A 26,840-nucleotide genomic window follows, 5' to 3' on the forward strand; every position below is an offset into this window, starting at 1 on the left:
TGGGGGGAGGAGGAGGGAGGAGGACCCGAGGCCACAGGGCTTGTGTTAGGAGGGAAAGCAGGAAAGCAATGATGAGGAAAGAAGGGGTGTGATGTTATGCAATATTTACCTAATAAGCCTCTGTCTTAAAGTCAGACCTGATCTCAAAAAGCCGAACTGGTGTAAATTCATGAATGTTGGAAATGGCATCTGTCATAATTTGGACAACTGTAAATTGAGGACTCCCCTGACCGCAGTACCGTGAGTAGCACTTTTGATCAGCCCAACGAAGGAAAAACAATGTGAAATGCATTTGACGTGTTGCCAAGATCCCCCAAAACTGATCAAAGCAGTGATGTATATTTCAAGCGATTAAAAACAATATAATTACATGATTAAATAGCATTATGAATATGCACCAGTAGTGAAAGATTTGGAAGTGTTTTTTCCCTGAATATATGCAAATACAGTGCAGGCATAATCAATCAATCGTATTGGGCACTTACTGTGTGCAGATCACTGTTCGGGAAAGTACAATATAACAGAGTTGGTAGACATGTTCCCTGTCCACAAGAAGTTTACAGTCTAGATTTACTATAACTCTATTTTACAGTTTCAAGTTTTCTTTCAGAATAGGAATTTTTAAAAATAAATTGAGTTAATTCAAGATGGAGTGAGGGATTGTCTTCATCTTATGCTTTCAGAAGAGAGATTTAAGTGTGGAGAAGGGGGAAGAAGGAAAGGGAGAGAAAGCTGTGGAGTGGGGAGGATGAATGTGTGAGTTGTGTCCACTCCAGGGGGGCAGTTCCCTTCCCTCCTACATAGCTGTTTGAGCTAGACACCCAGACTTGCTCAAACTAGTCCTCTCACAGAACTTCAGAGTTTCCAGTCAGGACTGAAAATTCCTTCGCAGGTGGCTTTCTGACCTGTTGGCCCTATGAAGCCAACCTGAGCCTAGTCCTCCCTTCCCCCACTAATAACCCTGCCTCCAATCAATCAATGTTGATCAATCAGTCATATTATGAGCGCTTATCAGAGCACTGTACTAAGGACTTGGGAGTCTTCTCTGGGTACATACATTCCTGCCAGACATATTGTCAAGTAATAATAGGAATGATGGTATTTAAGTGCTAACTTTGTGCCAAGTACTGCTCTAAGTGCTTGGGCAGATACAAGCTTATCAGGTGGGATGCAGTTCCTGTTGCAAATGGGGCTCACAGTCTTATTCCTCATTTTACAGAGGAGGTAACTGAGGCACAGAGAAGTTAAGTGACTTGCCTAAGGTCACACTGCAGACAAGTGGCAGAGCTAGGATTAGAACCCAGGTTATTCTGGCTCCCAGGTCTGAGCTCTACGCCAAACTGCTTCTAAATGAAGTTAGGAGCCTAATGGCTTTCTGCCAGGCCAACATCCTTGCCCAGATCCCTGTGCAAATGGGTCTGCGGAGTCACAAGAAAATTCCGTTGACCCCTGGGCCACGTCCTCCCGCGGTCCTGGAATGCCCTCCCTCCTCACCTCCGCCAAACTAATTCTCTTCCCCTCTTCAAAACCCTACTTAAAACTCACCTCCTCCAAGAGGCCTTCCCAGACTGAGCTCTCCTTCTCCCTCTACTCCCTCTACCGCCCCCCCCCTCCACAGCTTAACCCTCTTTTCCCCCCATTTCCCTCTGCTCCTCCCCCTCTCCCTTCCCATCCCCTCAGCACTGTACTCGTCTGCTCAACTGTATATATTTTCATTACCCTATTTATTTTGTACATCACCTTGATTCTATTTAGTTGCCATTTTTTTTACGAGATGTTCTTCCCCTCGACTCTATTTATTGCCACTGTTCTTGTCTGTCTGTCTCCCCCGATTAGACTGTAAGCCTGTCAAACAGCAGGGCCTGTCTCTATCTGTTGCTGAGTTGTTCATTCCAAGCGCTTAGTACAGTGCTCTGCACATAGTAAGCGCTCAATAAATACTATTGAATGAATGAATGAATGAATGACTTTGGGCCAAGTCCTTCATCCCTAAAGGCCAGTCCAGATTGGGGTGGCCTATATAATTTAGGAAGTCTGGACTGGGCTGAATTCCACCAGTTTGAAGGATCCCTTTGAGAGTGGATCAGTTATGATAATAATAATTGTGGTATTTATTAAATGCTTACTGTGTGCCTGGCACTGTACTAAGTGCTGGGGTGGATACAAACAAATCAGGTACGACACAGTCCATGTCCCACATGGTACTCACAGTCTCAATCCCCATTTTATAGATGAGGTAACTGAGGCCCAGAGAACTGAAGTGACTTGTCCAAAGCCACACGGACAAGTGATGGAATTAGGATTAGAACCCATGACCTTCTGACTTTCAGGACTGCACTTTACCTACTAAACAATGCTGCTTCCACTACACCATGCTGCCCAAGCATTGAGACCTGCTCAAGAACATGTCTGGTGCCCCACTGTGATCCAAAGACCTCTCCCTAGCATCCTCTCTGAATCTTTGGTACAGAATCAATCTAGTCTCCGCAACATCTTTGATTAAGAATGATATGGAGGTGGATCAGACAAATGCTGGTTCCACAACAGCATGCATGGTTGGTAGGTCAGAGAAGCAGCGTGGCTCAGTGGAAAGAGCACGGGCTTTGGAGTCAGAGGTCATGAGTTCGAATCCCAGCTCTGTCACTTGTCAGCTGTGTGACTGTGGGCAAGTCACTTAACTTCTCTGTGCCTCAGTTACCTCATCTGTAAAATGGGGATTAAGACTGTGAGCCCCACGTGGGACATCCTGATTCCCCTGTGTCTACCCCAGCGCTTAGAACAGTGCTCGGCACATAGTAAGCGCTTAACAAATACCAACATTATTATTAGGTATGTTCAAACCTTTTTCCTTGTGGTCAGTGGTCAGCAGTACAGTGCTCTGCACACAGTAAGTGCTCAATAAATACAGCTGACTGACTCACTGACTGACTGACCGACCGACTGGTCATATGACCAATACACTTAGTCAACTATGGCAGGAATTCACCATGTCCACCCTAACTTGGGGTCTCCGGCTTTCATTCATGTGGACACAGCCTTTGGCGCAGTACTGTCATCATCACCTGGGTTCTAAACGGACTCACTCACTTGCCTGCTATGAAACCTTGGACAAGCCACGTAACTTCTCAGGACCTCGCTTTTCTCATTTGAACAATAGAGATTAAATGCGTGTTCTTTCTTAGACTGTGAGCCCCATGTGAGACAGGGATGGTCTGACCTGATTACTTCGCATCTACCCCTGCACTTAGTACAGTGCTTAACACATAGTAAACCCTTAACTTCTACAATTATTATAATGAATTTTTCAGATATAACGGATATAAAGTAAGAAGATTAGAAATCAGCCAGGGAAGGCCTCTTGGAGGAAATGTGCCCTGCTTCCACTTAAATACACCTGAATGTAAAAAAATAATAATAAATATCTGGAGCTGGGGCCTGGGAGGTCCTTCTTGGTTTAGTTTTTATTTAAAATGCCCTTTCAGGAACTAAACGCCGGGCAATCTTTGCGGGAAGAAACAGTTTCTATGGGATTAGGGTCCCCTCTAGTGGTGACATAAAAGGCGAGGCTTAAACTACCTGAGGGCTTTCTTTTCCCCCTTGTGAGGTTTGGGTTTTTTTGTTGTTATTTTTCTTGTTCATTTTGGTTTCCCATGGTATTTGTTAAGTGCTTACTATGTGCCAGGCACTGTACTAAGCACTGGGGTAGAAACAACGTAATCGCGTTGGACACAGTCCATGTCTCAGATGGGGCTCACGGTCTTAATCCCCATTTTACAGATTAGGCAACTGAGGCACAGAGAGTGAAGGGACCTGCCCAAGATCATACAGCGGACAAGTCGGGGATCTGGGATTAGAACCCAGGTCCTTCTGACTCCCAGGCCCCTGCTCTATCCACTAGGCCATGCTGTTGAGGAGAGACCAAATGGATAGTTGAGTATTGCATGGTGTGTCTCAAACAGACAGCCCAAGAATACAAAAGGATACTGTCCTTTTCCTCCATGGGGTTTACAATCTAACTGGGGATGTAGATGTTCAGAAAATAATAAATTACCGTTAATACGAGTGCTTTAAAGTGCAGTGGTAAAAAGCTAAACAGGTCATCATCTATGATATTCATTGAACACTTAGGGTGCACAGAGGACTGTACTGAGTGCTTAGGAGAGTTCCACACAACAGAGTTAGTGGATACATTCCCTGCCCACAACGAATTTACAGTCTAGAGGAATAGGGGACTAAGTAGTGTGGCCTATTGGATAACGCATGGGCCAGGAAGCCAGGAAGACCTGGGTTCTAATCCCAGCTCTGCCACTTGTCTGCTGTAAGATCTTGGGCAATTTACTTAGCTTCTCCATCTCTTAGTTCCCTCATCTGTAAAATGTGTATTAATATCCTGAGCCCCATGTGGGACATAGACTGTGTCCAACCCTTTTAACTTTAATCTATCTCAGCACTCAGTAGAGTGCTGAACAAATACCCCCCATAAAACCCTCCAAAGCCCCAAAGCTAGAAAGAAGCAGCACTGATAACTCTGAGTCTTTGTTTCTAACGTGGAACAACTTCTCAGCATCCTCCATCGGGAATGAAGGCTGTTCCTGGCGCCTGGCTCCTTGGAAGGATGAGATCTACCCTCCTTTTCCCCTGCCCCCAAACTGCCAGGGATGGAAGAGGGGTGACTGCCCTGCACAATAACACTCCCTTGAAGCTTATGGTGGCTCTGAACAGAAGTGTCTTGGGTGAAGCTGTTTTTGTCACCTGACTCATTCATTTCACTCATTCAATCATATTTATTGAGTGCTTACTGTTTGCAGAACACTGTAGTAAGTGCTTGGAAAGTACCTGGCTCCACCACTTGTCTGCTGTGTGGCCTTGGGGAAGTCACTTCACTTCTCTGAGCCTCAGTTACCTCATCTTTAAATTGGTGATTAAGACTCTAAGCCCTATGTGGGACAGGGACTGTGTGTCCAACCCATTTCTCTTGATTCCACCCCAGCGCTGAGTCAAGTGCCTGACACATAGTGAGTGCTTAACAAATACCAAAATTATCTTTATTATTACAATTCAGCAACAAATAGAGACAATAGAGAGAACTCCTAGAGGGGTTATTGGAGTTCAGCTTGGGAGGGGGCCTTCATTCAGTCAATAAATGGTATTTATCGAGCACTTGCTTTGTGCAGAGCACTTTCTAAGAGCTTGGGAGAACACTATATAACAGAAAGGGAGACTCCCTTGCTGATGGGAAAGGGCCTCTGCAGGCTTCTCGGTTTGTTCCCCAGCTGATTTTGATGAGCCCTGATTGCAGCTTCAACCTGCTCAGGTGGGGAAGTGGGAGGGGGCTTCCCGTGGCCCCGGGGGAAGGAAGTAGAACCTCGTGGAAGCAGTATGGACGCTTCTTCCCCTGACCTGACCTGAAGGAGGAAGGGAGTTCAGCATTGGGAAGAGGAGCCCAGGGATGTTTTTACCTTGCTGCCTTCTACCTGCTGGGCAAGTTAAAGGTACAATGAAGTCTGTCTGACTTTTCCCAGGGTTTCGTTCACCTCCTCCCTTTCCTTCCTCCTCCCCTCCTAATTGCCTTCCTTTCCTTGTCCTGCCTTCCCACTCTTTCCTCCCATCTCCTTTTCTCTCTCCTTCCTTCCTCCTTCCCCCTCCTACTCACCTTTCTTTCCCCATCCTGCCTTCCCCCTTCCCTTCCTCCTTCACTCTCCCTTTCCCTTCCCCTCTCCCTCCTTCCCTCGCTTCCCCCCTTTCCTCTCTCTTTCTCCTTCCCCCTTTTCCTCTCACCTCCTTCATTCATTCAATTGTATTTAGTGAATGCTTACTATGTGCAGAGCACTGGACTAAGTGCTTGGAATATACATTCAGCAACAGATAGCGACAATCCCTGCCCAACAACGGGCTCACAGTCTAAATGGGGGAGACAGCCAATAAAACAAGTAGTCAGGCATCAATACCATCAAGATAAATAGAATCGTAGATATAGACACATCATTAATAAAACAGAGTAATAAATATATATAAATATGCACAAGTGTTGGGGGAGGGGAAGGGGGAATGGGGAGGGGAGGAGGGGCAGATCTCTTGGAGGAGATGGACCTTCTATAAAGCTTTGAATGAGGGGGCTTTGGGGGAAGTGAAGGGAGCAAGGGAGTTATTGGAATCACCAATCAATCAGTGGTATTTATTGAGCACTTACTGTGTGCAGAGCACTGTACTATGTGCTAGGGAGAGTATATTACAGAGTTGGTAGTCATGTTCCCTGCCCACAACGAGCTACTTCCCCTTCCCCCATCTAATCCTTTGGCTCCTCTGAAGTTGGTGCCGGTGCTGGATTGAGACCCGAGGGTTCCCCTTTACATGACATTGGAGTAAAACCTTAAACTCTGGCCTAGTGGATCGAGCATGGGGCTGGGAGTTGGCAGGACCTCGATTCTAATTCCGGCTCCACCACTTGTCTGCTGCGTGATCTTGGACAAGTCACTAATTTGCTCTGGGCCTCGGTTCCCTCATCTGTAAAATGGGGATTGAGTGTGAGCCCCTTGTGGGACATGAACTGTGTCCAACCTGATTAGCTCGTATCTACCCCAGTGCTTGGTAAGTGCCTGACAAATGCCATTATAAAAAGAAAACTCCTCCCTGGGCTCCCTCGATGCCCAAGCACGGAACTGCAAGGTCTCATCCACATCATGGTGGCCAGTACCCTGATGCCAAGGTCTGGGGGGCAAAGACCTTCCTCTCTGACTCTCGACTGTGAGCTTGTTGTGGGCAGGGAATGTGGCTATCAACTTTATTATAGTGGGCTTTACCAAGCGCTTAGCATAGTGTTCTGAACCCAGTAGGCGCTCAACAAATACGATTGATTGAATCACCTTTGTGTTCTCTTTAAATAGGTGTCATGATTCCTGTTGATTTTTCCCTGAGTTTGGACAAAAATATTTCACCTCATGGACACTAGATGACAGACTTGCACCACATGACACTGGCCACTTCTCCCTTCCAAACCAACCCTGGCAGGATTTTAGGCTTGAAAGTTTTTTCTGAGGCTCTTATCGTATCTGATTAGTGAAACAATACTTCATCTTGAGTCGGAAAGAATAGGAGTAAGAATGGGGAGTGTGCGATGAGGGATGTGATTCAAGGAGCCCTTCTGTAGTTTAGTCTTTCCATTACACTTTATACTTGAAGCTGTTTTTCAGTAGTGCTTCCTCCCATCCCTCCCTAATGAAAGTAGAAGCAAGGATGTCTATCTGTATTATACTGGAAGAGTGCTTGAATCGCAGGGTGCTGGAGGATCTTGGCTGGCAGCCCCACTACCTTTTCAGTCAATGGATGGTATTTGAGGGTGTACTATGGAGCACTGTACTAAGCAGTTAGGAGAGTAAACTATAATGCAGTATACATGTTGCCTGCCCACAATCAGCTTCCAGTTAAAGGGGGAGACAGACATTAATATTTTAAAAAATACAGCTATGTATGTAAGTGCTGTGGGGCTGAGAGGGTGCAAATTCAAGTTTGAGGGTGACCCAGAAGGAAGTGGGAAAAGAGGAAATGAGAACCTATTCATTCATTCATTCAATAGTATTTATTGAGCGCTTACTATGTGCAGAGCACTGTACTAAGCACTTGGGATGAACAAGTCGGCAACAGATAGAGACAGTCCCTGCCGTTTGACGGGCTTACAGTCTAATCGGGGGAGACGGACAGACAAGAACAATGGCACTAAACAGCGTCAAGGGGAAGAACCTAGTCAGGGAAGGCCTCTTGGAGATGTGCCTCAGAAAGCTTCTACCTCCAAATTGTGGAAGCGGGGATGGCAGTAACGTCTTTGCCCCCCCAGACTTTGGCATCAGGGTACTGGCCACCACATAATGGTAGTACTGTGTTTGGGCAGCTGACGTTCTGCTGAGAGGTTGGCTTGCTGGGTCTAGGGCTCAGGACCACCATTCCCTCTCCCCAGTCTTCCCCATCACTCCTTCCTCCTTCCATTATGCTCCTTGTGGGAAGGGAATATTTCTACCAACTCTTGTTACATTATACTACATTATAATGTCCTAAGAACTTTGTACAGGACTGCGCACTCAGTAAATATGATTGATTTGATTCCACCTCCCTTTCCCTGAGAGGCACAAGCATCTCAGCTGACTACTGTTTGCTAAGATTTTTGGGGCATGAACATATCCTAAGGAATCTAAAGTAGGAGGCAGAGCAGATTCTGAAGTTTTGCATCTTCCCAACTGATTTGGGATATCTGATCAAATCTGTTCCCCAGAGGGTATTGAGGGACTTTTCACTCTTCTCTTGCAAAAAAGCAGTGTGGCCTAGTGAAAAGAGCATGGGCATGAGAGTAGGAGGATCTGGGTTCTAATCCTAGCTCTGCCAATTGTTTACTTTGTGACCTTGGGCAAATCACTTTACTCTGTGCCACAGATCATCTCTAAAATGGGAATTAAATCCTCTCTGCAACTGAGATTGTGAACCTCATATAGGATTTGATAAACTTCTATCTACTCTGGGGCTTAACAAATACTGTGAAAATAAAAAGACCCTCCATGGGAAGCTTGTTGTGGGCAGGGAACAGGTTTATAAACTCTTTTGTATGGTAGTCTCCCAAGGGCTTAATACAGTGCTCTGCACACAGTGAGCACTCGGTACCATTGATTTTTTTGGTAAAGGAGTAGGCAAATGGTGTGTGTCATGATGGCTAACAAGGGGGCAAAGTTAAGGGTTCTTCAGTGGGATTCCCGAGTTGGTAGCTCTTGATATTTTAGATGTTTCACTTCATATATTTTGATTCATTTGTTCAGTCGCATTTATTGAGCACTTTGGTAAACTCAACTAATGGTCAGGCTCTTAGTGCTCCCCCTAGGAGTTATTCTGCTCTAAGACGCTTCCCTATTCCCCTAAATACTATAGTGAAGAGGCAGAGAGATTGTCCGCTGAAGGATCACAAGTTGCTTGGGTTACTGGCCGAAGAAAATCACTGGCAGGCATAAGGAAAACAGCTACAGCCTGGATTGTGTGAAAGGACCCAGAGCCGTTTGGAGAAGGCTTGAGACTGTCAGTTTGGGTCCCTGGAGGAGAATATTTACTGATGAGCCGTTAGCTGTTATTATGGAGAGCATCAACACTTGAGCAATGTTATCTGTTCGCTAAATTCCATCTCATAGTGCTAAGAAGTGACTTAAATTGTTCTGATAAAGACGTACTGGGCTAGTACACCAAGTCCCCCTAACTCCACCCTATTAACATGCCTTAACCTTTCACATGGTTCTTTTATGGAGCCTCCTAAATTAACATACCTCATTAGAGTCTGACTCAGACACATTCTTCTAGCCAAAACTCTCCAAGTTTGAAAAACCTGTATGTATCTTAGCTATGGTTTCTCTTGCCTTCTATTTCTTTCTCTCTCTATTTTCCCTCCCTTTCCTCTCCCAACTGGTAAAGCATCTAGGATTGTTGAGGGAAGTTTGCTGAAAACCAAGCTTTATGGCTTCCAAGAATTCTTTCATTCTAAGGAAACACACAAAATTCTGTGCAGAGTTTGCAAGGGGAGGGGAAGGACTTTGGAAACACTGTCCAAAGCTGCACATGCAAAGCTGCACCTCCAAAGTTAGTGAACCTAGCTGGGGCAGGAGATTTTTGGGATGGAACTGGGCCCTTCCATTTCTGCTCACTAGTGCCTCAATCTCATCTCTCTCACTGCAGACCCCTTGCTGTCTTAGAGAAGCAGAATGGCGTAGGGGATAGAGCACGGACCTGGGAGTCAGGTCAAGGAGTTCTAATACCGGCTCTGCAACCTATCTGCCGGGTGACCTTGATCAAGTCACTTCACTTCTCTGGACCTCAGTTACCTCATCTGTAAAATGGGGATAGAGACTGAGACAGGATTGTGTCCACCCCACGTGGGACAGGATTGTGTCCACCCCGATTTGCTAGTATTCACCCCAGTGTTAGGTACAGTGCCTGGTACGTAGTAAGTGCTTAATAAATACCATAATTATTATCCTTTCCCTGGCTTGGAACTCCCTCCCATTTCAGATTCCACAGACCACAGTTCTCTTCATCTTCAAAGCCCTACTAAAATCATATCTCCTCCAAGAGGCTTTCTCTGAATAACCTCTTTTTTCCCTACCCTATTTACCCTCCCTTTAGTGTTGCTTACGCACTTGGTTCTGCCCCTGCTAAGCACCAAAGAGTCTCATTCCACACCCCACAGCATTTAGGTACATCTTCTAATACTCTGCCCTTCCCCTATCAGTAATTTATCTATGTCTATGGTCCCCACTAGATTGTAAGCTCGTTGAAGGTAAGGAAACATGTCTACCAACTCTATTGTATTGTAGTAATAGTATTCTCTAAGTACTTATTGTGTGCAGAACACTGTGCTAAGGGCTGAGAGAGAATACACAGTTAGGAATTAGACACGGTCCCTGTCGAGCACATGTTGCAGACCCTCAGTACATACCATTGGTGGTTTCTGTCACCTCTACCTTGCTCCTCTCCTCTCCTTCCACCATTTCTCTCAGCCTCCATTAGACAATTGTTTTTCAGCGGGACAGGCTGACTTACTCGTCTGTAGCCTATTAAACTTACTAGATTTCATGGTTCTGTTGAATAAATCAGCATGAAGAGGGCAGGGCTCATTTTAATTTGACATCACAGCTAAGTCCAAATGGAGAAACCAGTCTTCCTCATCTTCAGGGTGGCCATTCTGTCAAGCCACACATTCCTCCTGAAGAGGGAATGACAATAGTCACTTGGCTTTCTTTTCTAGGGTCAGGCAGCAAGGAGCTCATTGTCCCTGAGTGCCTTGGTGGGGCTGGGATGGATCTTCAGAGTTCACAGCCAGTGAGGCATTTTTTTATTTTCCTTCCATTGAATGTTTTTTTAATCAATATTGCTTCAGCACTGTGCCTTCCCTGGGGGCTGGGGGGAATTCCAATTTTTTCAGGTAGAGCAGTTGAGGCCCAGAGGTGGCCAGGGGAAGGGGACCCAGGCATTCAGAGCGAGAACTGATTTGTCCTGGACTACCTCAGGCTGACTTAAACAATAAGCTCCTTGAGGGCAGGGATTGCATCTACTCATTCTATTGTATTCCTAAGTCCTTATAGTTGCTCAGTAAATACCAAGATTGATTGATTGACCAAGTGCCAACTGGGAAGGACAATGAAGAGGGCCAAACCACACAGGGGAGGAAGCCATTTTTCTTTAGGCCTGATTGCGGGAGGCCCCGAGTAGCTCCCTGTCGAGACCTGTTTGGAATTAGCCGAGCTCCTCCAGCAGAGACAAGTTGTAACAACAGGTCTTGTTGCAGACGGTCTGCATTTAGAGGGACAGTTTAGTTTCTGCTGCTCTTTATTTCCACTAGCGACGCACTGGCTGGAGAGAAAAGTTGTTCATGTTCTAGAAATGTAATATTTACTCAAAACAATTTTTATTTGTCTTGGCAGCTCCCGTGCCATAAAGCCAAAGCCAGGCCAGGATGCTTACATAGACAACATGTGCATCTGAGTCATTTATTATGCCTGTAAGAAAGAGAGAAAACACACACACAAACACACATACACGCTGCGCAAAACAACCTTGTTTGGTGTAGCCGGGCAGTGCGGAAACACAGCGGCACGTCCTGAGCGTAGCTGTGGCTCAGGAATCTGTGGAGATTTGCTCTGCTCCAAATTTAGAATCCGTGGGTGGGAGCTGGTCCAGGACAGCTCCCCGTGCCATGACATCACTGGAAGTGGGGGCCTTACTCAGGATCCAGGGAAGTTAATAAAGAGCAGAGGCTGCAGCACTTCCCAGATGCTAGGACACGAGAGTCCCAGTCGAGGTGATCGGGGCTATAAATAAGCTCGATTCCCAGTTCAGGAAGCTTCTCTTCCTCAGGGATACGGAGCCCCCCTTTTCAGAGAGGGATTGAACCAAGGAAGTCACGCCAGAGGATGCTGCTCATTCATCCCAAGTTTAGGATGTGACTGAGGATGAGAGTTTGGATGAAATAGAAACTTTAGGAACTGTGGTATTTGGTAAGCGCTTACTATATGCCAAGCACTGTACAAGGCACTGAGGTAGGTATAAGGCAGTGAGGTTGGACAGAAGCCTTTTTTTTTATGGTGTGTATTAAGTGCATACTATATGCCAGGCACCTTACTAAAATCTGGGGTGAATACAGTGTTATCAGGTTGGTCACAGTCCCTGTCCCATGTGAGGCTCGTAGTCTTAATCCCCATTTTACAGATGAGGTGACTGAGGCCCAGAGAAGTGACTTGCCAAGATCACATAGCAGACAAGTGGCAGAGTCAGGTTTAGAACCTGGGTTTTTTGACTCCCAGGCCTGTGCTCTATCCACTAGGCCAAGCTGCCTCTCTGACAGTCTAGGCAACTAGAGCAGACTTCTGCTCTCTGGAACCTTGAAGATGCCACCGTGTCTTGAGTTGGAAGAATCCTGATCTGCCCACAGATGGCATCAACTGGGCTTTGGTGCTTGACTTTTTTCAACTCATCCTAGGACCATCTGGTGACTTCCTGCATCCTACAGTCCCCTAAGCACGAAGTGGGCAGGGGACATGTCTATCAACTCTGTTATGTTGTACTGTCCCAAATATTTAGTATAGTGCTCTGCACACAGTAAGCGCTCACTAAATACCATTGATCACCCTTCTCTTCCCACCTCTAGAGCCATGGTTATGCCCAGTATGCTCAGATCAGGACTCTGCTTGGAGTCTGAGAGCTGCAGAGAGAGCGCCTTAGAAGTTAAAGCAATCAGTCGATGGAACTTGTTTTGTTGTGTACATATCTATGATTGTATTTATATTGATGCCTGTTAATTTGTTTTGATATTTCTTCCCCCGGCCTAGACTGTAAGCCCAGTGTAGACAGGGATTGTCTCTCTCTATTGCTGAATTGTACTTTCCAAGTGCTTAGTACAGTGGTCTGCACACAGGAAGCACTCAATAAATTTGATTGAAATGAATGAATTTATTGAGCACTTATTGTGTGTAGAGCACTGTCCTAAGTGTATCTGTCCTAAGTGCTTGGGAGAAGTAGCATAGCATAGTAGAGCACGGGCCTGGGAGTCAGAAGGTCATGTGTTCTCATCCTGGCTCTGCCACTTGTCTGCTATATGACTTTAGGCAAGTCACTTCACTTCAATAGTATTTATTGAGTGCTTACTATGTGCAGAGCACTGTACTAAGCGCTTGGAATGTACAATTTATCAGTAGATAGAGACAATCCCTGCCCAATGACAGGCTTACAGTCTAATCAAAATAATGTTGGTATTTAAGTGCTTACTATGTGTGAAGCACTGTTCTAAGCACAGGGGTAGATACAGAGTAATCAGGTTGTCCCATGTGAGGCTTACAGTTAATCCCCATTTTACAGATGAGGTAATTAAGGCACTGAGAAGTTGTGACTTGCCCACAGTCACACAGCTGACAAGTGACAGAGCCAGGATTCGAACCCATGACCTCTGACTCCCAAGCCCGGGCTCTTTTCACTGAGCCACGTTGCTGGGCCTCAGTTCCCTCATCTGTAAAACGGGGGATGGATACTGTGAGCCCCATGTGGGATGGGGACTGTCCAACCTGATTTACTTGTGGCCACCCCAATGCTTAGTTTAGTGCCTGGCACATAGTAAGCACCTAATAAATACCAGAATTATTATTTTTGTTGGGAGAGTACAAGACAATAGAATTGGCAGACAAGATCCTTACTCTCAAGGAGCTTACAGTCTAGAGGGGGAGCCACACATTAAAATGGGTTCAGGCCAGTAGCTTGCAGGAAGAACTGAGGCCTTGCACCCAGCGATCCAGTCCAAGGGTGTGAAGGCAAAGGGGCTGGAAGGACTTGGTGTAACTTGGTGTAGTTCACGGCCTCTGCAGCCAAGTCTAGTGGGAAGTGCAACAGGCACCTCAGATGGGCTAACTCCGTCCAAACTTGGTGATCTCACCCTTTGTGGAGCTGCCAAATTGCCTTGGCTAGGCCTGGATTAGCCCGTACTAATCTCCAGAGAAGAACAAGAGAACGATCCAGGAATTCTTGAGCCCAGGCTCTGGTTGGACCCCAGATCCAGAGGCAATGCGCATCCCATCCGGCTGCTTCCAGGCAGCAGTCTGTTGGGGTGGACACTCCTCCTCCGCTCTGTGGCTTTTAATAGCTCTACCACCCCCTGCTCGGGGAACCGGGAACCATCTCTAAGTTCTGAAGGCTGAAATCATCAGGATGAAGGAGTGGGTCCTAGTTGCACTGTGTAACTTGGACTTGGTCTCCTTCTCAGGCAATCCTTTTTTCTGGACTTTCCTCAGGCAGAAGTGGATCATGGGTGGACATCTGTTGGGAGTAGCATTACCATTTCCTATGGAGCAACATGGCCTAGTAGAAAGAGCAACGGGTCTGGGAGTCAGAGGACCTGTGTTCTAACCCCAGCTCTGCCGTTTGTCTGATCTGTGACCTTGGGCAAGTCACTTACCTTTTCTGGGCCTTAGTTTCCTCCTCTGTAACCTGGTGATTAATTCCTCCTTCCTACTTAGGCCATGAGCTGTGTCCAGCCTGGTTATCTTGTATCTACCCCTGGGCTTAGTACAGAGCAAGCACTTAACAAGCACCATAATAATGATAATGATAATAGGAGGAGAAGAGTCAAGTTGATCCAGGCTCTTGTATTTCTGTACCTGCTTTGGTTTAGGCTGGGACTTTACCCAGCAGCCCTGAACTTTTCTGCACCTGCTTTTGGCTAAGTTAAAACTTCTTTCTTTTCAACCTTCAGCTCCTCAGGACCCTGAGGTCCGGAGGGGGGAGCGGCAGCTCTGACCCAAAGCTGCCATTGTCTTGTCAAAGCCTGGTCACTTCTCCTGGGGGAAGGGCTAGTAGCCTATCACCCTGTCTTAGTTGGTGTCCACATTCAAATGCAGTTTTCTTTCCCTTGAAGAGAGAGTGCTAAGATTTCACCCTATCTTCTTTCCACTCGATAGGGTTTAATTTTTTTTTTAAAGGAGTGGCCTCTGGCCCTGGGTACCTGGGTATTACTGCTTCCCTAGAGCCACGGCCCTCCTTGTTGGGAGCTGCAGGGACCCACAGAATTAACAGGCGTGTTCCCTACCTTGTCATGGGTAGACATGATCCCAGCTCTCAAGATGCTTGCAATCTAGCAGAATGCCCTTCTTGAGCTGAATTCCTCTTTCAGAGCAGGAATCAAGCAATCAATCGATGTTTTTTATTGAGTGCTTTCTATGTGCTGAGCACTGTGCTAAGTGCTTGGGAGAATACAACAGAATTACAGACATGTTCCCTGCCCACAACGAGGTTATTGAGGGCTCTATCCAGCAATGGTTTTGGGCCCTGCAGGGTACACCCACATATCACTCCACACCTGGCACACATGTGAACACACCCAGTGCACATGGGTGCATACACACTCAGTTGGAAAAAAGACCTTTGCTTGATGGAGCCCTTGATAAGCTTGTTATAGGCAGGGAATGTCTGCTAATTCTGTTGCATTGTACTTTCCCAAGCGTTTAATACACTGCTCTGCATATAGTCAGTGCTCAATAAATGCCATTGATTCTTGCTCTGAAAGTGGAGTTAAGCCCAAGAAGGGTATTCTGTTAGACTGTAAACACCTTGAGAGCAGGGATTGTGTCTATTTTGTGTTATTCCTCCAATCATAATCATTATAATCTTGATGGAATTTAAGCTCCTACAAAGTGCCAAGAACTGCACTTGGACCAAAATAATCAGGTTGGACACAGGCCCTGTCCTACATGGAGCTCACAGTCTTAAGAGGGAGGGAGAACAAGTATTGAATCCCTGTTTTGCAGATGAGGAAATGAAGAGACACAGAGATGTGAAATGGGTTTGCCCAGGGTCCCAGATTAGGCAAGTGGCTGAGCTGGGATTAGAATTCAGGTCCCCAATTCCTGGGCCTGTACTCTTTCCACTAGGCCACACTGTCTCTCCAAGCATTTAGTACAGTTCTCTGCACACAGTAAGGGTTCAATAAGAACCACCAGTTGATTTTTAAAAAATGATATTTGTTAAGCATTTACTATGTGCTAGGCACTGTACTAAGTGCTGGGGTAGATACAAATTAATCAGGTTGGACACAGTCCATATCCCACATGGGGCTCATGGTCTTAATCCTATTTTACAGATGAGGGAACTGAGGCATAGAAAAGTGAAGTGACTTTCCTAGGTCACACAGCAGACAAGTAACAGTCGGAATTAGAACTCAGGTCCATCTGAGAGTCTAGCCCTTGTCAATGTTCACCCTTTGTTTGGCCTTTGTTACTGGCAGTCAGGCAGCTGTGCAGAGAGTCTTGTGAAATCTGGACTGTTTAGGATTGTGCAGAAGCTAACCCCTCACTGGCAGAGCCTCCTCTCCAACACAGAGAAGCAACATGGCGTAATGGATAGAGCACGGGTCTAGGAGTCAGAAGGTCATAACTTCTAATCCCTGCTGTGCTACATAGCTGCTCAGTGACCTTGGACAAGTCACTTCACTTCTCTGGGCCTCAGTTACCTCATCTGTGAAATGGGGATTGAGACTGTAGGACAGGGAGTCTCACTAATGCAATTTGTTTGTACCACCTCAGTGCTTAGTACAGTGCCTGGCACATAGTAAGTGGTTAAATAGCATTATTAGTAGTAGTAGCATTAGTAATAATAATAACAACATCTTGGGAAACAAGAGCTGGGTAAGAGGGCAGCCAGACCCAGCATTGTAGTCTCAACGATATTGGCCAGGAGCCCCAAGGTTCCTGAGGGAAACAGATTAACCGGTGACCTGTCATCAAATCCTGTCAATTCTTCCTTCACCACATCTGTAGAATCCTTCCAAATGCTACCATGCTGATCCAAGCGCTTATCATTTCCCACCTTGACTATTGCCTCCTCGCTGACCTCTCTGCCTCCTGTCTCTCTCCACTCCAGTCCGTACTTCAATCTGCTGCCTGGATTGTTTTTCTATAGAAGTGTTCAGTTCAATTTTCCCCACTCCTTTCAGAACCTCTAATGGTTGCCCATCCACCTCCGCATCAAACTCCTTACCACGGGCTTTAAGGTGCTCAATTAGCTCTCCCCCTTCCTACCTTCTTTCATTAATTCCCAACTAATAATAATAATTATGGCATTTGTTAAGCACTTTATCTGTGCCAGGCAGTGTACTAAGTGCTGAGGTGGATATAAGCAAATCGGGTTGGACACAGTCCCTGTCCCACATGGGGCTCACAGTCTCGATCCCCATTTTACAGATGAGGGAACTGAGGCACAGTGAAGTGACTTGCCTAAGGTCACATAGCAGACAAGTGGTGGAGCTGGAATTAGAATCCATGACCTTTTGACTTCTAGGCCTGTGCTCTACCCATTGTACCACCCTGCTTTTCAACTACAGCCCAGGCTGCACACTTTGATCCTCTAGTACTAAATTATTCTACCTTGATCTTGTTTATCCTACTATTGACCCCATGCCCACATCCTCCTCCTGGCCTGGAATTCCCTCCCCCTTCATATCCCATTTCTGCCACTTTTCAGCTGTGTGATTTTGGGCTAGTCACTTAACTTCTCTGGGCCTCAATTCCCTCATCTGTAAAATGGGGATGAAGTCTCTGAGCCCTACTTGGGGCATCCTGATTACCTTGTACTACCCCAGAGCTTAGAACAGTGCTTTGCACATAGTAAGCACTTAACAAATGCCATCATTATTAATAGTATACGACACGGTCACTCTTTCCACCTTCAAAGCTTTGTTAAAATCCCATCTCCTCCAAGAGGCCTTCCCCGACTAAGCCTTCATTCCCCCTATTCCCTCTCCTTTCTGCATCGCCTGAGCATATGGATGTGTTCCCTTCAAGCATTTGATATTTACCCCACTCCCACAGCACTTATATACTTACTCTCCCATTTCCTATATCCGGATTTTTAATGTCTGTCTCCCCATCTAAGTTGTAAACTCTTTGTGGGCAGTGAATGTGCCAGGAGTTTAGTATAGGGGAAGCAGCCCAGCCTAGTGGATAGAACCTGGGGCTGGGAGTCAGAAGGACCTGGGTTCTAGCTCCGCCATTTGTCTGCCGTGTGACCTTGGGCAAGTCACTTAACTTCTCTGTGCCTGTTACCTCATCCCTAAAATGGAGATTAAGACTGAGTCCCATGTGGGGCAGGGACTATGTCTGATCTGATGAGCTTGTATCTACCCCAACGCTTACAGTAGTGCTTGACATACCAACATCATCATTATTATTATTACGGCAATGTGCTGTACAATGTTCTTTATACAGAAAGGGCTCAATAAATACCTTTGATTCCTCCAGGATCATGGGTATTTGATCCATGTCCTTTGTGTTAAGTCTCAAAGGGGCCCCAGGAATTTTAGGCTTCTCCCTGGCAGGTATTTAGACAATATTGCACTCTTGCCCTCTGGCCCAGGGCACCTCCCAAGCGGATGGAGCAACGTCAATCAATCAGTCAGTGTTGTATTCCCTGAGAGCTCACTGTGTCACCGGAGCTCTAGGAATGAGTTCATAGATTGTCATTTTCGTTGCAGGAAGAGCAGTGCGGTTGACTTCTTAGTGACTCCTACAATTGACACTGTTGACTTTCCCCAGTCTGTTGCTGTCCAGAAAAGCAAGTGGCTTCCTGAAAGCCAGTCTGCAAGGGGAGAAGTCTGGGTTTAGCCCTCAGAGGGATTATCCCCAATAACCTGATCCCTGTTGGAAGCTCAGAGCACAGCCTGAACATGGGGTCGCTGGCCTTCTCTGGTCCTTGCCCTTGGCCGGAGAGGGAGGAAGTGGGGTTACAGTTCATCTCAGATTAGGACCATGCTGGTTATCTGGGCTTGTCTGTGAGGAGCCAAAAGCCTTCTGCAAGAAGGTTAGTGGCAAGAGGACTCCCGTTTGGCTAATGGAGACATCAAAGCTTGGCTAGAGATGATATGGGGAAATTTAGGGGGAGGGGGCTGTGGTAATACAGCAGGACCCAAGCCTCCTGCCTCGGAATCCAAGGCCAGTCCTGACAGGGTCTGCTTCCCTGCCTGGACAATCAGTGAATGGTATTTATTGAGCACTTATATGCAGAGCACTGTATTAAGCACTTGGGAGCACAATACAATAGAAGTGATAGACACAATTCTTGGGATCATGCAATTTGGGGGGGTTGATCAGTGCTTATGCAGGTGGTAGACAATGAGGAAGCTTGCCATTCTGCTGCTGACAACAGGCACTTCTAAAACAAGCCCAGATTAGGATCTGAGAGGGACCAGGCAAATTTCAGTTCTGTTGGATGAGATGGGAATGTGTTCGGGGTGAGTCGTCTGCTTGTCTTCCCATGTAAATGTTTTCTTAGGCTAAATCCTCTAAGTCTCGCCATGAGAACTCCACGTGCTAGGCCACTGCTCGGGGAAGAGCCATGGAATAAACCGGTCTGGAAAACATTAGCTTTGAAGTGGATGAAGGATGTTTTGGGTGGATTTGAGAGCTGTGAGAGGCCCCTGTGGGCCAGTTTCCCTGTGACGGTCATACGATTGCTGTGAGTTGCGGGGGAAAAATATACCCATTTTCGATCTTAAGCAAAATAGTGGGATCTGGAACTTTGACTGTTAATGAAGTTCAGAGGGAGATTGCAGTGGATCCCATTGCAAACACCCATTTGTGCTTATTCTCACCGAGGGGACAGAATGGGCCCCTTAGAATGTCTGACTCACTTTTCATAAGTGGCCTGTTTATTCTTCAGCTTTAAAATAAGGCAACAGTGCAGCTTTCATTCTAGGGGTTCTGAGCCTATCTATCACAGGGCTACTGCAGAATGCTGTGGCCCAATAATAATAATAATAACTGTGGTATTTGTTAAGCCCTTAATATGTTTTCTAAGGAGTTTCTAACACCCCCACAGGGTTGTGGCAGCCAGGAGCAGAGCACTGCTTCCACAGCCTGGCTTCGTGTTCAAGTTGCCTCACTGGGACATTGACAGCACTCTCAGTCCCCCGCCCTCAGGACATTATGGGGACCAACTGGCTGCACCATGTTTAAGTGGGTCATGGGTAAAAAGCTTCCGTGAGATCCCCATTTGACTCTGAGCACTCTTTTCATGATGTCCTTAGGCTTCCACTTCCAACGAATCCCCTCTGGTAGCACGTTTGCTAATTCCACAAGAAGTAGCATGGCCTAGTGGATAGAGCACTGGGAGTCAGAAGAACTGGATTCTAATCCTGGCTCTGCCACTTGCCTGCTGTGTGACCTTTGACAAGTCACTTCACTTCTCTGGGCCTCAGTTATCTCATCTGTAAAATGGGGATTAAAACTGTAAACCCCATATGGGACGGGGACTGTGTCCAACCTGATTATCTTGTACCTACCCCAACGCCTAGTACAGTGCCTGGCACAGTGTAAGTGCTTAACAAATACCGTTGTTTTTTCTTTAAGGAGAGGACATCTTACTGCATTTGCTTTTCCAGAGAAGATATTGGGGGGCAATTTGTCCTAACAAGCTGTTTATGGTTCTTTTTGGGGAATGTGCTAAAAAAAAATATACTTCCAATTACCCTAATGGATGGGAGAGGCCAGGGGTTCTGGGAAATGTGATTATCCCTGAGTGACCCTTAGAAAACAGCTTAGTTTATTCGTATAAAAAAAATAGAATTAAGGGAGATGGGGGGTGGGCGGGAGAAAAGATTAGGAGCAAACATTGTCTGGAGGAGCCAGGAAAGTAATGAGCAAAACAAGGGAAGCCTCGGAGAAAGATAAATGTGCAGAGTGGGACTGGCATTTCTGGCATTAACCAGGGATTCTTCAGCCCTTGTAACTTTCATACAGCCTAGCGGCGGGTAGGGGCATTTGCCGTGCGATAAATAAAGTCCCTCTCTGCCGGGGGCCCCGGTACCTGATGTGCAGACAGAGGGGGCTGGAAAATATGAAGGGACATTGCCTAAGAGAGGGAGTGTGAATGTCAGGGAGGGAGAATCTGGGGCCCCAGAGACATCCCTGTAGAAATGGGAGATTAGGGGCTTGGCCCATCCTGGAACTTTGCAGCTGTGGCCATTCCAGAGAAGCCTCTTGGGGGGAGAGAGATGGGAAGGGAACTTGGGGGGAAATGAGGAGAGAGATTGGGGGAGAAAGGCGGAAGAGAAAGGGAGAGAAGGAGAGAGGAAATGGGAGGGGGGAGAAGGGGATAAAGGGAGGGGGGAGAAGGGGATAAAGGGAGGGGGGAGAAGGGGATAAAGGGAGGGGGGAGAAGGGGATAAAGGGAGGGGGGAGAAGGGGATAAAGGGAGGGGGGAAGGGGGAAGGGAGAGGGAATGGAGGGAGAAGGGCAGGGAAAGGGAATGGGGGGAGAAAGGGAGGGAGAGGAGGGGGAGAAGGGGAGAGGAGGGAGGGAAGAGGGGAAGGAGGGGAGAGGAGGGAGGGAAGAGGGGAAGGAGGGGAGAGGAGGGAGGGAAGAGGGGAAGGAGGGGAGAGGAGGGAGGGAAGAGGGGAAGGAGGGGAGAGGAGGGAGGGAAGAGGGGAAGGAGGGGAGAGGAGGGAGGGAAGAGGGGGAGGGGAGAGGAGAGAGAAAGGCAGGGAATGTGTAAGCAGGCACGTGCTTCTGCCCCCTGCTGGAGAGAGTCTGCAGCCTTTCAGTGGGTGAGGCCACCCCCCATCCTCCCCAGACAGGCTTGTCTGTGTGCACCTGTACAGCAGGGGATGGCCCCGTGGATGAAGGACCTGATGAAAGACGCCCCCCACAGTGGGAGGGACCGATTCCCTCCTGGATCACCGTGTTGTTTTCCGTGAATGGAAAAATACAGGCGCGTGGAAGGGAGGGCCCCTCACTGGGAGATTTTTAGCCCTTAGCCTAAGTCCTATCTTTATCCCTCTGGCTTGAAACCCCGAAGACGTCTAAAATAGTTCCTGGTGGGGTAGGTTCTGAGCTGGCCTCTGTCCAGTCCCTGAGAGCAAACACTTTCTTAAAGGGACCTCAGCTCCAGCGCATTGCATCCTCCTAAGTTTTCACGTCTTTCTGGTTTTAAAAGTGGAGGGGGGAGGAGGGAGAATTTAAAAAAATTAAAAAGGCTTCATGCCTGGATCCCCGTGTCTTAACTGTGTAAATCTGAACATTCCAGGGTAAGCTAAGATTATCTTGCTCACTGGCCTTTGAGACGTGAGGGCTTGGCCCCGTGGAAATCCATAATGGACCTGCTTGAGTAGCAGCCAGTCAGTTTTCATCTAAATTGATTAGGGCTTGGAACGTTCTTTCTTGGACAAATTGTGTTCGGATGAATAGAACACTCCCTCACAGCTGGATGGCCACCCAGCCAAGCTGTCCGCCCCCCACCCCTCAACCCCGGCTAGAAAGCATCCCAAAGTGACCCTTTGAGAGAGTTCAGGATCCAGCTTCATTTTTTCATTGAAAAAAATTTTATCCAATTCTCTTCCCTGTGTTTTAATTTCAGGTGGTTGCTAAACATTTAATTCTTCCCCTTCGCACCTCCTCCTAACCTTTTTTTTTTTTCCTAATCTCCTGAATACGCATCTGGGGGGTTTCCGATTTAGAGCACTTCCCTCTCCAGTCTTGATTTGGCTGACATATTTAGTGGAAGCCAGACGCCCAGGAGGCGGGGGAGAGGGAAGACCCAAGGGGCTCTTTGGAATGCAGCCTCTCAAGTTAAGAAGACACTTAAGCTTGACCTCCTAGTTTCTCCCGAGTCAGTGGAGCCAACCTGGGGCCACTTGCCTGTCCCTCATACTAGTCCACAGGGCCAGGCTGAGGGCAACTGAGGAGACAGTGAAAATAGGACCTTTAGTATTGGTTCTGGATGATCAGCCGCTTCCAGGCTATGGCCCTGCTAAAGGTAGCCAAGGCTTATCTGAAGGCTGAGTCTGTCCTCTGGTTTTTCCAAGCCCGGCTTCCCCTAAACCTGACCTGGCACCCTTGATGGGGGAAGGGGAGGACACTTGAAGCTCTCAGTTTGGATGATGGGGGGCGCTGGGTGGAGATGGTGGGCCAAGCTCTGGGTGAAGCCAGCTGGCATGTCCCTTTGCCTCAGGTTGGCAGGTGGGAGCTCTACTGGTCTTGCAATATCCCTGGGTGTTCGTGACTGACTTCCCAGGGGCACTGAGCCTTATTCTGGTTTGATATTGAGAGATTTTCAGACCTCTGCATCTCCCTGACTTTCTTCCTTGATTCATCACCCCGTGCCAGCCCCACAGCATTTATGTACATATCTGTCTTTTTTTTTTATTAGTGTCTATCTCCTCCTCTAGATTGTAAGCTTGTTGTGGGCAGGGAATGTGTTTACTGTTATATTGTACTCTTCCAAGTGCTTAAAACAGTGCTTTGCATACAGTAAGTGCTCAATAAATACAATTGAATGAATGAAAGGATGTTGCTTGAGATTACACAATGAGGCTATTGAGCATCCCCCCAAACCCCCTCCCGAGGGTGAAAGGAGAAGATTATGGTATTTGAGTACTTACTATGTGTTAAGCACAGTGCTAAGTGCTGGGGTTGACACAAGATATTCAGGTCAGATACAGTCCCTGTTCCCACATGGAGCACACAGTCTAAGCAGGAGGATAACAGGTATTGAATCCCTCATTTTACAGATGAAGAAACCGAGGCACAGAGAACTTGTCAGTTGCCAAAGGTAAAATTTGGCAGAGCCAGAGGTCCCCTAATTCCCAGGCCCGTGCTCTTTCCACTAGGCCATGCTGCTTGTCAGGAGAAGCTTCCTGATGGTGCTACAAATCACATCTCAAGCAGTTAAATGATAGTCTTTGACAGCTGCATGTTGGGGAAAACCTCTGGAGGTCTGGGGAAGTGACTAGGCAAGTGAGAAAAGAGGCAAAAAGGTTGTTTGTGAAATGTAGATGCAGTTTGGCATAATGGATAGGGCCCAGGGCTGGGAGTCAGGAGGCCTGGATTCTAATCCTCCCTCTGTCACTTCTCTCCTGTGTAACCTTGGGCAAGTCATTTAACTTCTTAGTGCCTCAGTTTCTTCATCTGTAAAATAAGGATTTAATATCTGTTCTCCCTCCTCCTTAGACTGTAATCCCATATGGGACAGGGACTGTTAACCAATCTGATTACCCTGTGTCTACTCCAGTACTTATCACTGTGTTTGGAGTAATAATAATAGTAATGATAATGTTGTTATTGTGATAGTTAAGCACCATGTGCCAACTACTGTACTAAGCGCTGGGGTTGATACAGGATCATCAGATCCCATATGGAGCTCATTTTAAGTAGGAGGATGAACAGGTATTGAATCCCCATTTTGCAGATGAGGAAACTGAGGCATAGAGAAGTTAAGTGACTTGTCCAAGGGCACACAGCAGGTTTGTGTTGGAGGTGGGCTTAGAACCCAGGTCCTCTGACTCCCAGTCATGTGCTCTTTCTACTAGCCCATGCTACTTCTCTCACACAGTAAGCACTTAACAAACAACTCAATTAAGATTTAGTATTGATTCATTCAATGGTATTTATCCAGCGCTTACTGTGTACAGAACACTACACTAAGCACTTGGGAGAGAACAATGCAACAACAGAGACATTCCCTGCCCACAGGGAGCTCACAGTCTACAGTGCCTGGCACATAGTAAGCGCTTAACAAATACCATCATTACTGTTATTAGAGGAGGTGACAGACATTAATATACACACATAAACAAATTACATATATATATATATGTATTATGAATTCTTAAAAATTCCTGGTGAGTGGCATAACCTATTGCAGGAGAAAGTATCACAATCATTTTCTGCTCCTACGGCCCAACCCCTTTCCATCATGCAACACACAACTTAGAAACCAGTCCTGGGGATCTCCAGAGGGTCAGAGAGGTTGAGAAATCCACCTACTTGACTTGTGACCTTGGGCAAGTCACTTAACTTCTCTATGACTCTGTTCCCTCATCTGTAAAATGGGAATAAAAGACCTGTTCCTATCCTTGCTTAGACTGTGAGCACCATGTGAAACAAGGACTGGGGTTGATCTGATGATCTTATATCTAGTTGAGTGCTTGGCTCATAGTAAGTGCTTAATAAATACCATCATTATTAACTACACTGTAGGGGTTTATTTCAGGAAACACTAGATGTAAAATCTGGAATGTGTCTGAGAGGAGAGCTGGGCAGTAAAGCTTTGGAAAATCAGGATGCATCTCAAAAGAAGCAGCGTGGCCTAGTGGATCGAGCATAGGCCTTGGAGTCAGAAGGATCTGGGTTCTAATCCCAGCTCCGCCACTTATCTTGTGTGACCTTGGGCAAATCATTTCTCTAGGTCTTGGTTACCTCATCTGAAAAATGGAGATTCAGACTTTGAGCCCCATGTGGGACCTGGACTGTATCCAACCTGTCTACCTCAGCACTTAGAACAGTGATTAGCACATAGCCAGGGCTTAAATATCATAAAAAATGATCGAATATGCAGCAATACCATTACACCTTACATCTTCTGTAGGCACCCCAGCCTCTGGATCTTGGCATTAATACCAGCAGAATTTGTTGAGCACAAATAGGACATGCAGAGCACTCTAAAAGGCCCTTGAGAAACATGCAAAAGAAGGAAAATATATGATTCCTGGACCTTGAGGCATTCCAACTATAACACAGGGAAGAGCATTGAGAGATGAATGAATTTGCAGAAGCTTCGAGTGACCTCTCTTTCCCTTCATGAGTTCAACTTCTGGCCTCGTAGCTGCTGTTTCATGGGGCCGTATGCTATCAAGAAACTAGCAGGGGAAGGGGTTGATGGGCTGGTTGCAGATCCAAATGCCCCAAGATCTTTCTGAAAAATGCAAAAAGGGGTGGTGCCAGCTGGAGGTGACCAAGGATATGAAGTGCTTGAAGGGACAAAAACATGGGTGAGTGGGTGTCCCCAAGTCCAAGATGAGATTGTGAGCTACTTTTAATTCTTGCTGGCAAACGAACCTGGATTTAAAGCCTGCTGATCTCTACTATTTTGGTTTAGCCCTTTCCCTTCTCAAATTTACCCAACTTCTCCTGTTGAAGAACAAACCTAAAGTAATATTACTTACTTATTACTTGCTTATTACTACTACTAATAATGGTATTCAGTAAGCAGTTACTAAGTACTAAGTGCTGGGGTAGATAGATGTCAGAAACAGCCCCTGTCCCACAGGGGTCCACAGTCTAAAAGGAAAGTAGTGGCTGATTGAATCCCCAAGCACAAATAATTTAAGTGATGTGCCAAGGTCACACAGCAGACATATAGTGGAGCTGATATTACAACCAGCATCGTCTTATGGATAGAGCATGGCCCTGGGGAGTCGCAAGGACCTTTCATTTATTCATTCATTCAATTGTATATATTAAGTGCTGTGTGCAGAGCAATGTACTAAGTGCTTGGGAAAGTACAGCATAACAGTAAACGGTGACAATCCCTGCCCACAATGAGCTCACAGTCTAGAGGAGGGGAGACAGACATCAATACAAATAAATAAAATGACAGATCTATACATAAGTGCTGTGGAGCTGGGAAGGGGTGGGGGAAGAGCAAAAGGAACAAGTCAGGGTGACACAGAAGAGAGTGGGAGATGAGGAAAACTGGGGCTTAGTCTGAAAAGGCCTCTTGGAGGAGATGTCTTCAATAAGACTTTGAAGAAGGGGAAAGTAATTGTCTGTCAGATTTGAGGAGGGAGGGTGTTCCAGGCCAGAGGCAGTTCGTGGGCCAGGGGTCGGTGGTGAGACAGGTGAGATTGAACCGCAGTGAGAAGGTTAGCTCTAGAGGAGTGAATTATGTGGGCTGGGTTGTAGAAGGAGAGCAGCGAGGTGAGATAGGAAGGGGCAAGGTGATGGACTGCTTTAAAGTCATTGGTGAGGAGTTTTTGTTTGATACAGAGGTGGATGGATAACCACTGGAGA

This window comes from Ornithorhynchus anatinus, chromosome 3, assembly GCF_004115215.2.
Source record: "Ornithorhynchus anatinus isolate Pmale09 chromosome 3, mOrnAna1.pri.v4, whole genome shotgun sequence".
Lineage (NCBI taxonomy): Eukaryota > Metazoa > Chordata > Mammalia > Monotremata > Ornithorhynchidae > Ornithorhynchus > Ornithorhynchus anatinus.